The sequence below is a fragment of the Papaver somniferum genome, chromosome 3 (assembly GCF_003573695.1).
Source record: "Papaver somniferum cultivar HN1 chromosome 3, ASM357369v1, whole genome shotgun sequence".
NCBI lineage: Eukaryota > Viridiplantae > Streptophyta > Magnoliopsida > Ranunculales > Papaveraceae > Papaver > Papaver somniferum.
In genome coordinates, this window is record NC_039360.1 from 42722163 (window position 1) to 42732749 (window position 10587).

A 10587-nucleotide genomic window follows, 5' to 3' on the forward strand; every position below is an offset into this window, starting at 1 on the left:
CGCTTTCATAGCCACATAGGGAAGGCCGGCATGGTATGGCGCGGCAAGGTGGTTGGCATGCCATTGGCACATATGGCATGGCATGCCTTGGCGCGGTTTGGCGTGGCCAAAACTAGGTTTTTGGGCCAAAGGTTTCCATGCGTTGTTTGGCGACCTTGGACGGATAGGATTTGCATCTAGAATGGAAGGGTGGTCGTTGATCGTCGCACGCCTTCGTTTGGGTAGTCGCATGGGAAAGGCCGGCATGGTATGGCGCGGCAAGGTGGTTGGCATGCCATTGGCACATGTGGCATGGCATGCCTTGGCGCGGTTTGGCGTGGCCAAAACTAGGGTTTTGGGCCAAAGGTTACCATGCGTTGTTTGGCGACCTTGGACGGCTAGGATTTGCATATAGGATGGAAGGATGGTCGTTGATCGTCGCACGCCTTCGTTATGGTAGCCGCATAGGGAATGCCGACATGGTGGGGCCAAGGCCAATGGCACGGATGGCTTGGAATAGTGGGGCCAAGGGTTTTTTACGGACGGCTTGGCATGGTAGGGCCAAGGCGAGGTGCGGTTGGCTTGGCATGGTGGGGCCAAGGGTTTGGCATACTATTAGTGCATGGTGCGGCTAGCATGGTTGGTGCCAAGTCAAGGTGCGGTTGGCTTGGCATGGTGGGGCCAAGGGTTTGGCATGCCATTAGCGTATGGTGCAACTATCATGGTTGGCATGCCTTGGCGCGGTAGACGTGGCTGACATGGTCTTCCATTGGCAAAGTGGTGCGGCTGGCATGTTTGGCATGCCTTGGCGCGGAGATGTGGTTGGCATGGTTTGCCATTGGCACAGTGGTGCGGCTGGCATGGTTGGATGCCTTGGCGCGGAGATGTGGCTGGCATGGTTTTCCATTGGTACAGTGGTGCGGCTGGCATGGTTGGCATGCCTTGGCGCGGAGATGTGGCTGGCATGGTTTTCCATTGGCACAGTGGTGCGGCTGGCATGCCTTGGCGCGGAGATGTGGCTGGCATGGTTTTCCATTGGCACAGTGGTGCGGATGGCATGGTTGGCCTGCCTAGGCGCGGAGATGTGGGTGGCATGGTTTTCTATTGGCACAGTGCGTCTGGCATGGTTGGCATGCCTTGGCGCGGTAGCAAGAGAATTAGGGTTTGGCATAGATGATTTCGGTCAATGTTAAGGGTTCTTCCGTGGAACATGACACATAAAAAAAGGTACCCTGTTAATTCTTACGTAGGCATGCTGATCAATTCAATAAATGTGCTAATGGTCATAGTGACGTCATGTCAGTTGTACGGTTTTACGATTTTAACCCTAAGCTAAAAGCCACCATCAACATTAAGTCCCCTGCTTAGCTCGGAATAGGAGAATTGTTGTGAGGTAAGCATAATATGGTGACAAGTCGTGGAAAGATGGTCAGGAAGGTCCGACTAACCTTTTCGAGAGGTAAGGAGAGTCCATGATCCTCGTGTTTGGCGGCCTTGCGTAGATTTTATTCGTGGTGTAGACCGTGAAGTGGTGAGATGAAGATCGTCGGATTAATCTGGCTATACATCACCTTGGATGGGTTAGGGAACATCATGACGCTGGCTTGGAGAGTTGTCGGTGTTGGTGCGGGAAGTCATGGCGCGGACGGCTTGCCATGTGGGGTCAAGGCATGGCGCGGCCCTGGCGAGGCAAGCATGGCGGACGGCTTGGTGTGGTGGGGCCAAGGCAATGGCGCAGACGGTCTTGGCATGGTGATTGGACTTTTCGAGAGGTAAGGAGAGTCCATGATCCTCGTGTTTGGCGGCCTTGCGTAGATTCTATTCGTGGTGTAGACCATGAAGTGGTGAGATGAAGATCGTCGTCTTAATCTGGCTATACATCACCTTGGATGGGTTAGGGAACATCATGACGCTGGCTTGGCGAGTTGTCGGTGTTGGTGCGGCAAGTCATGGCGCGGACGGCTTGCCATGTGGGGCCAAGGCATGGCGCGGTCCTGGCGAGGCAAGCATGGCGGACGGCTTGGTGTGGTGGGGCCAAGGCAATGGAGCGGACGGTCTTGGCATGGTGATTGGCCTTCGCGGGCCCGGTTGCCTCTTTTCCTTTCTTGACTCAAATAGGAAGTCCTTTCCTTATTCAAACTCCCAAGTATCACGCCTATAAAAGGAGGGTCGGCCTCTCCTTTTTTATTCTGGCCGTGTGGTAACAGTAAATCGGACGAGCGAATCCCAGGTATGTCTTCCAACACTTCCTCTTTAACTTGCTTTTTTTTTTGTGTGTTATTGCAAACCCTAGCTGTAGGAGTACCTTTTCATGAACTTGTAGAAATGTTGTCCTTCTGTGTTGGTATGAATCCTAGCCGTAGGTATGCTTTGCACGAACTTGTAGTAACATTTAGGCGTGAATACCGTAGTGATGTTGGCCGCCTCAATTATCGTGCAAAGCAGGCATGCATGAGCTGGAAATTTTCATTCCCTTCCCGCGAAAACCTAGCTTCTAGGGTTTACTCCTTTTTCCTGGTGTGATCGTGTGTATGGTTCCCATGGTGGGGCGCGCTTCCTCGGCCGGGCGCAAATTTCTCGTTGCAGGGTATGGTCTTGGCATGAGGTGGTGATGCAGGGTATGCCAGTCCCCATTTCTTTGCCTATGTGCATTATGACTTTGAAACAAATTGGCTTGCGTCCAGGATGGATCTCCTGTGTCTGATAAAATAATTTCCAGGCACTTTCCGTAATAATTTCTCTTCGTATTGTTCCATTATAGTTATTTCGAAGGTGGAAGTAGCGTGAGAGAATTTTCGTTAGGATGTCATTTGAGAAAAGTTCTGCCGTACCGAAAGATGTTGTAAATTCCAAGCCGAACATATATGATGAGTTCTTTATAACATCCGCCACGATTAGGGGAAATCATCCCAAGTATGTGTCGATTCTTCTGACTGGTCCGGAAAGTGAAGGAGAGGCTCGGTCGGTTCGGCCAGGAGGTTTAATGAGGTTTTGTCTTCAGAGGAAAGAGTAGCATGCTTCTCATATTGACTTTAAAATCTCTGTGAGTCCGTCGCGTCCCTTTGAGAAATGGATGTGATTCATGATGAGCCAGGATTGTGTAAAAGCCAGTTTGACCAAGGCGCAGATCATTGATGCTGTCGCGGCTTCCGCGGTGCTTCAAATTAGGAAAGATATTCCAGGCTTGGTTGCTTGTATTTACAGATAGTGTCCAGACACTCACACGACCATATGCAGGTGGGGTGAAATGACTATCTCCTTAGATAGCAATGGCCGTGTTGCTGAACCTTCATGTAATAGGAAACCTCGATGTCAAATTTTCTGCAGATGAAGAAGAAATGCGTGCCGCTCTGGTTGCAAAATCAAAAGGATTCGTTCGGAAAGAAAACGAGACAAGGTGCTTCTATGAATGGTGGGTGTCTCAGTGGTTTCCCGATGAGTTGGAGCCGAATCAGAAGAATAATACGCTTCATGTCGCGGCGTTCTTGGCTCTTTGGTTATCCAGAGATATTTTCGATGACGGCTCGGGTAAGAAGGAGATAAGACAGGAACTTATCAAGTTTGCCATAAAATTGGCAAAAGGTGTCATTCTACCTATTGGCGGCTTGTTTCTTGTTTCTCTGTACACACACTTGGATCAGCTGGTCACAGACATGTGCGCTTCAAATGGTTATATGAAAGTGGACTCGTATATTCATGCCTCCTTTCTCCAAGCGTGGCTGTGGAAGCACTTCGAAAGGTATGCTCCAAAACCGTTGGCAGTACTTCCCGAGTCTTGGGGTGGCTCTAGGATACTGCGCTGGTCGAATAGGCGCCCAAAGATTGGTTCGAACCTGGTTGGATTCCTTGACAACTCGCAAACGGTCAATTTTCGTCCATGGACTCCTGTGCATACGTCCATAACTCAGATCAGTACCTTTGTTCCTGCTCCGAGCATGTCTTTGTCTTCTGATAAATAGGATATGAGTGTTGGAGAGATGGTGTTCATGCGAAGCTGCACACCCGGTTATGTGTCGTCTTTCTTTCGAGGATATTGCAAAGAAATATCTTACAATATCGATAGGGCGGCTCGGCATATGAGTTTTGACCAAGGGGTCCCACTTGTTCGTCAGCCGGTTGTTCCAGAAGTCTCGGTGTCAACTGTTCTCGATGCTACTGTTCTTGTGTCGGGTAAAAGTCTCCCTTTCCTGCTTGCATAACGAAATCCATCAACAACCTCCAAATATAACATATTTTGGCAGGATGAGTTTCTCGTTTTCCATGGATTCGTGACTAATGTGGTAGAAAACCATCGCGGTAAGCCTTCTCCTGCGGTTTTAGCGGAGCATCCACTGCTGAGGGATCCTTCTTCGCCCAAGCGAAAATCCGTTAACTCGAATGCAGATAGTCCCCAAGTGAAGGAGAGAAGATCTAAAATCCGTTCAGATAGTTCCCATTCAGTTTCGACATCCCTACTGACTTTCAGTTCATCCAATATGCGGTTACGTGTGATTTTCCTCTTGACTTTAGTTGGATCGTGTATATCTTGTTTATTTCCTGAGTATCCGTCTTTGTATCTTGCCTAGGGTCTCAGCAGCGGGAACGCCTTTACCAAACTTGAAAGTAGTCAGAAAACATCGCTTCTCGAGACTGAGGGTGGCAGTGCTGAGCCTATCTGTGGCGATGGGGAACCCGAGAAGGATGAAAGCTCATAGTTCAGTGATGGCGAGAGTAGTTCTTCCGACAGCAGTGCTGAATCTTCCTCTAGCCAGTCTGAAAGCGAATCAGTGAGTCTCCCGCATGTTTTTTTTCTTTCCCTTTGGAAAATATCTAATCCGTGATGTCATAGGGGGAAACCGTTTCTGAAGATGGCCCTGAGACGGAGACTGGTAGTGATACAACTTTGTCTCCAATTGTGGCAGCCGCACCGGGCGACCTTGGAATGGATGTTGATCGAGATGAAAACGTCGTTGTGACTCAGACAATGGAGAGTACTCCAGTGGCCGCAGGTGCAATTATCGTTAGGAATCCCTTGTCGGTTGCTGATGTAGACGCGGACGCCACTTTCAACCTTCCATACCTGGTTCCTTATCCGGATCATGTGTTGATCGGGGGATTTAGCGTGCCATCCAAACATGCGGCGCTATACACAAAGTTATGAGAAAGTTACGGACATATCGCCACAACCAAGAAGGTTACTAGTCGATTTGCGTTGGTTAAGTGTGTGGAGGAAGCTTTGTCTTCGATTGACGACATGTGCAACGTGACCGGTAATACTGTTTCTGAGGATGTAATCTCGAGCTGGAGGTTCCACGTGACATGTGTGTAAACTTCGAGTTCAATATTCCTTGGTTCGTTGAAGGTTTCTCTGAGGTTGAAAAGTTTCTGGTCGAAACAGTCGAAGGTCCTTCTGCGGATATGGTGAAGAAGCAAGAATCGGAAGTCGAAAAATTGTCCAAGAAGTTGAAGTTGAAGAGGGCGGCTATCCAAATCACGAAGGAGGCTCTTGATAATAAGAGCAAGCCATTGTTGAAAAACTTTCCTTGAATGTATTTCTGTCTTCTGAACTTCTTATTTTTAGGATTTTTTTTAAAGGAAAATGAAACTCCTAGTTTATGGTTTTGATTTCCTGGATTTTTGGTTGATAGACAAATGTTAACTTAAGGGTTTTGGATTATTCTTTTGGAATGAATTGTTTTGGAATGGATTGTTTTGGGAATGATGCTATCTTGATTACGATTGCAAGTGACCCAAACATCTCAGGAAAACATGGAATCGTGAGCGTTGCGTGTCGGTAGATGACATGGGGTGAAACATAATTGGCTATCGGTTTCATCATTCCCTTGAAAGCTTGAAATAGCAAACCGTGTATTTTGTGTAGGTAAGACTTACTCGGTTTTTCAGGTCTCCTGATGAAAAGGGAATCTTCCGGGTGTAAGACCGAGTTTTACGGGAGGCACCGCCGTGATTGTGGAAAGTCCCCGGTCGTCTTATCTGATAGTCTTCGATCCCTGGATGGATCGTTTGCTTTTAACCTCTAGCAAAGACTTACTCGGTTTTTCAGGTCTCCTGATGAAAAGGGAATCTTCCGGGTGTAAGACCGAGTTTTACGGGAGGCACCGCCGTGATTGTGGAAAGTCCCTGGTCATCTTATCTGATAGTCGTCGATTCCTGGTTGAATCGTTTGATTTTAACCTCTAGGAAGTCCCCAGTCATCCCTCGCCGTGCCAAGACTGATAATCGGGTCGTCTGGTAACTGAGTCGTCGATCCATGAGCGGAATGCCTACTTCTACCGCCTTGATGTCTGGGCCGAAGCATGAGATTGATGGTCGAAAATTGACATTGTAACCGAAAGATCAATCTCCCACTGTGGTCGCCAATTGTTTGAGGGTGAAAACGGTTTCTGCTGATTTTGGTAATTTCGGGTGTGTGGGTGAGAAACGAATTTAAACCCTAAACAATGTACTGCAAGGTAGTACTTTAGATTCGAGAGATCAATCTGTACAAATCCATCCTAAACCAAGAAATGGCCGTTCCAGACTTGCTTCGGTCAAAAAGTGAAGGAGAAGGGTTGGTTTTGGGGAGGGAAGCGAAGAAAGTGTTGAGACCAGAATAGTTGATTCTGGAAGAGTAGTTGTTTTTTGTATCAGAAAGTGGGAAGCTAACAGATGGAAAGCTAGCAAATGTTTTCTGAGTGGTGTATCCTCCTGACCTGAACTTGTCGTTCGTTGGAAATAGGTAATTCCTATTTATACAAGTCGAAGTGAAACGTACTCTGGTTTCAATAAAAAAATGGAAAACGGGTGAGTAAATAGGAGGAGGTGGTAACCGATAACGCTTGGAAATGATGTTCCATAAAAGAAAGCGTTTCACCATTACTCCCTGTATTTACTAACCGCCTCATCCTTATGACACTTTCTTATAACGAGCATAGTGTACGCCACATGCTGTAAACCGCCAAACCAATACCCAATGAGCATCCCCCAGTTTTTGACATGTGTTGATGTCTCGAGTGTTTTCTTGGAAAACATGTAGCATGTTATTGTTCTCTGGCAAGTTGATCTTGGGAGACTTGCCGGCTCGGTGGTGACCTTCATCGGTAGGGATTTTTCATCTTAAGAGGAAGGTATCCATTGATTATTGCAACCTTTCGTTTGGTAGCCAGTGGCATGAAAGTATGATCAATATGGATTTAATATGGCCCAGTTTAGGCGCCGCCAAAATTTAGGGTTTTGGCTTTGTTTAGGCACGACCAAACTAGGGACAAAGGTTTCCATGTGTTAGATGGTAACCTTGGACGACTATGATCTGCATCTTAGATGAAAAAGTGGTCGTTGATTGTTGCAGGCCTTCGTTTTGGTAGCCTCATAGGGAAGGCCGGCATGGTATGGCGCGGCAAGGTGGTTGGCATGCCATTGGCACATGTAGCATGGCATGCCTTGGCGTGGTTTGGCATGGCCAAAACTAGGGTTTTGGGCCAAATGTTACCATGCGTTGTTTGGCGACCTTGGACGGCTAGGATTTGCATCTTGGATGGAAGGGTGGACGTTGATCGTCGCACGCCTTCGTTTTGGTAGCCGCATGGGGAAGGCCGGCATGGTATGGCGCGACAAGGTGGTTGGCATGCCATTGGCACATGTGGCATGTCATGCCTTGGCGCGGTTTGGCGTGGCCAAAACTAGGGTTTTGGACCAAAGATTACCATGCGTTGTTTGGCGACCTTGTACGGCTAGTATCTGCATCCAGGATGGAAGGGTGGCGGTTAATCGTCGCACGCCTTCGTTTTGGTATCCACATGGGGAAGACCGACATGGTATGGAGCGGCAAGGTGGTTGGCATGCCATTGGCACATGTGGCATGGCATGCCTTGGCGTGGTTTGGCGTGGCCAAAACTATGGTTTTGGGCCAAAGGTTACCATGCATTGTTTGGCGACCTTGGACGTCTATGATTTGCATCTAGGATGGAAGGGTGGCCGTTGACCGTCGCACGCCTTCGTTTTGGTAGCCGCATGGGGAAGGCCGACATGGTATGGTGCGGCAAGGTGGTTGGCATGCCATTGGCACATGTGGCATGGCATGCCTTCGCGCGGTTTGGCGTGGACAAAACTAGGGTTTTGGGCCAAAGGTTACCATGCGTTGTTTGGCGACCTTGGACGGCTAGGATTTGCATCTAGGATGGAAGGGTGGTCGTTGATCGTCGCACGCCTTTGTTTTGGTAGCCGCATGGGGAAGGCCGGCATAGTATGACGCGGAAAGGTGGTTGGCATTCCGTTGGCACATGTGGCATGGCATGCCTTGGCGCGGTTTGGCGTGGCCAAAACTAGGGTTTTGGGCCAAAGGTTACCATGCGTTGTTTGGCGACCTTGGACGGCTAGGATTTGCATCTAGGATGGAAGGGTGGACGTTGATCATCACACGCCTTCGTTTTAGTAGATGCATAGGGAAGGATGGCATGGTGGGGCCAAGGACAATGGCGCAGATGGCTTGGCATAGTGGGGCCAAGGGTTTGGTACGGACGACTTGGCATGGTGGGGCCAAGGCAAGGTGTTGTTGGCTTGGCATGGTGGGGACAAGTGTTTGGCATGCCATTAGATCATGGTGCGGCTAGCATGGTTGGGGCCAAGGCAAGGTGTGGTTGGCTTGGCATGGTGGGGCAAAGGTTTTGGCATTCCATTGGCGTATGGTGCCGCTAGCATGGTTGGCATTCCTTGGCGCTGTAGACGTGGCTGGCATGGTTGGCACGCCTTGGCGCGGAGATGTGGTTGGCATGGTTTGCCATTGGAATAGTGGTGCTGCTGACATGGTTGGAATACCTTGGCGCGGAGATGTGGCTGGCATGGTTGGCATACCTTGGCGCGGAGATGTGGCTGGCATGGTTTGCCATTGGCACAGTGGTGCAGCTGGCATGGTTTTCATGCCTTGGCGCGGAGATGTGGGTGGCATGGTTTGCTATTGGCACAGTGGTGCGGCTGACATGGTTGGCATGCCTTGGCACGGTAGCATGAGAATTAGGGTTTGGCATAGATGATGTCGGTCAATGTTAAGGGTTCTGCCGTGGAACATGACACATAAAAAAAAGGTACCCTGGTAATTCTTACGTATGCATGCTGATCGATTCAATAAATGTGCTAATGGTCATAGTGACGTCATGTCAGATGTACGGTTTTACGATTTTAATCCTAAGCTAAAAACCACCATCAACAAAGACGTAGGAGCTTGGGGACTAAACCCAAGCCCACATAAAAGATACCCAAAAAGGGTGGAAGGACAAAGGAGGATTTAACAAAGAAGGAAGAGGTTATGTTAAGGAATGACATTAATGGTAATTAAGAAGGTTTAAGACATGTGGCATGATGTCATAAAAAGAGGGGTTTTTAGAAAAGCCTATATAAGGAAGGACAAGGTACAATGGAAAGGCAACTCTCTCTCTTACTATTATTGGTATTGTGAGGTCATGTGCAATAGCTAGGACGGGTAGGACCTAAACCGAAATTTGGGTATTAAAATTTGGCGACCACACCCGGAGGCTCGTGCCTAGTTCACAATGACCCATACAGAAGGCGCTAACTCAGGCGCAGCCGGAAACCCAAGCACACCCATGCTTAACCAAGAAGGAGAGACAGTTGGTATAGTGACGGACCCGATTACGCAAGCGAAGAAATCAAGTACTCCGCGTGAAGGAGATAAACAACACGAGAGCGAGTAAGCATCACCCACTCAGCCCTCCCTCGGGGAGATGAAAAAATAATTGGAAGAGAATATAAGAAGGGAGCGAGAGCTGAAAAAACTCATGAATATGGCCAGCACGGGAAAAAACGTCAAAGAAACAACACAAGACACGGAAGAAGAAGTAGAAGATGAACCAATGGCTATGACGCAAGAGGCGATTGCAAGATACCTAGAAGAGAATTACAGAATTGTGAAGAAAGACAATTGCAACTTCATGGCGAGCCCTTACTCTTCGAAAATCATAGAATACCAGTACTCGGAGGATTATACTTCACCGAAATTGAAAGTCTACAATGGCCAGGGTAACGCGAGAGAACAACTAAGTCGATTCCTATCTACAATGAACGATCGCGCGGAAGATGAAAAGCTATGTCTGAGAGAGTTTCCAAAGTGATTGACTGGTACGGCATTCACCTGGTACGACAACCTCAATCCAGGAAGTATACATTCATGGTCCGCCATGTCGACACTTTTCCTCAGGAAGTTCTATTCAACAAAAATGAAGGTCACAACCATAGACTTGAGCAAGTGCAATCAGCGCCTAGGTGAAGAAATAGGAAAATACATCGCTCGGTTCCGCCTTCTCACTCTCGATTTACATGAAGATGTTAAAGAGGAAGCGCTAGTAGAAATTTGCGCTCGAGGAATGACCCCATCCTTCAAAAATAATCTGGTGAACTTCCGCTTCCCCACGTTCGTAGATTTAGAGGAGGCAACATCAAGGATTGCTAATTGCGTTGAAGAACCAAGATCGGACTATGTTTGGCGGAATTCAGTTAATATTGCATCAACCGCGCCAAGCAACACTCGTCCAAACAATAGTCGCGAGGGCTGGGAAGCACAAGCACTTCCACCACCTCTGTCTTGCAGCAAGGAACAAATTGTTGGACTGCTAGAAC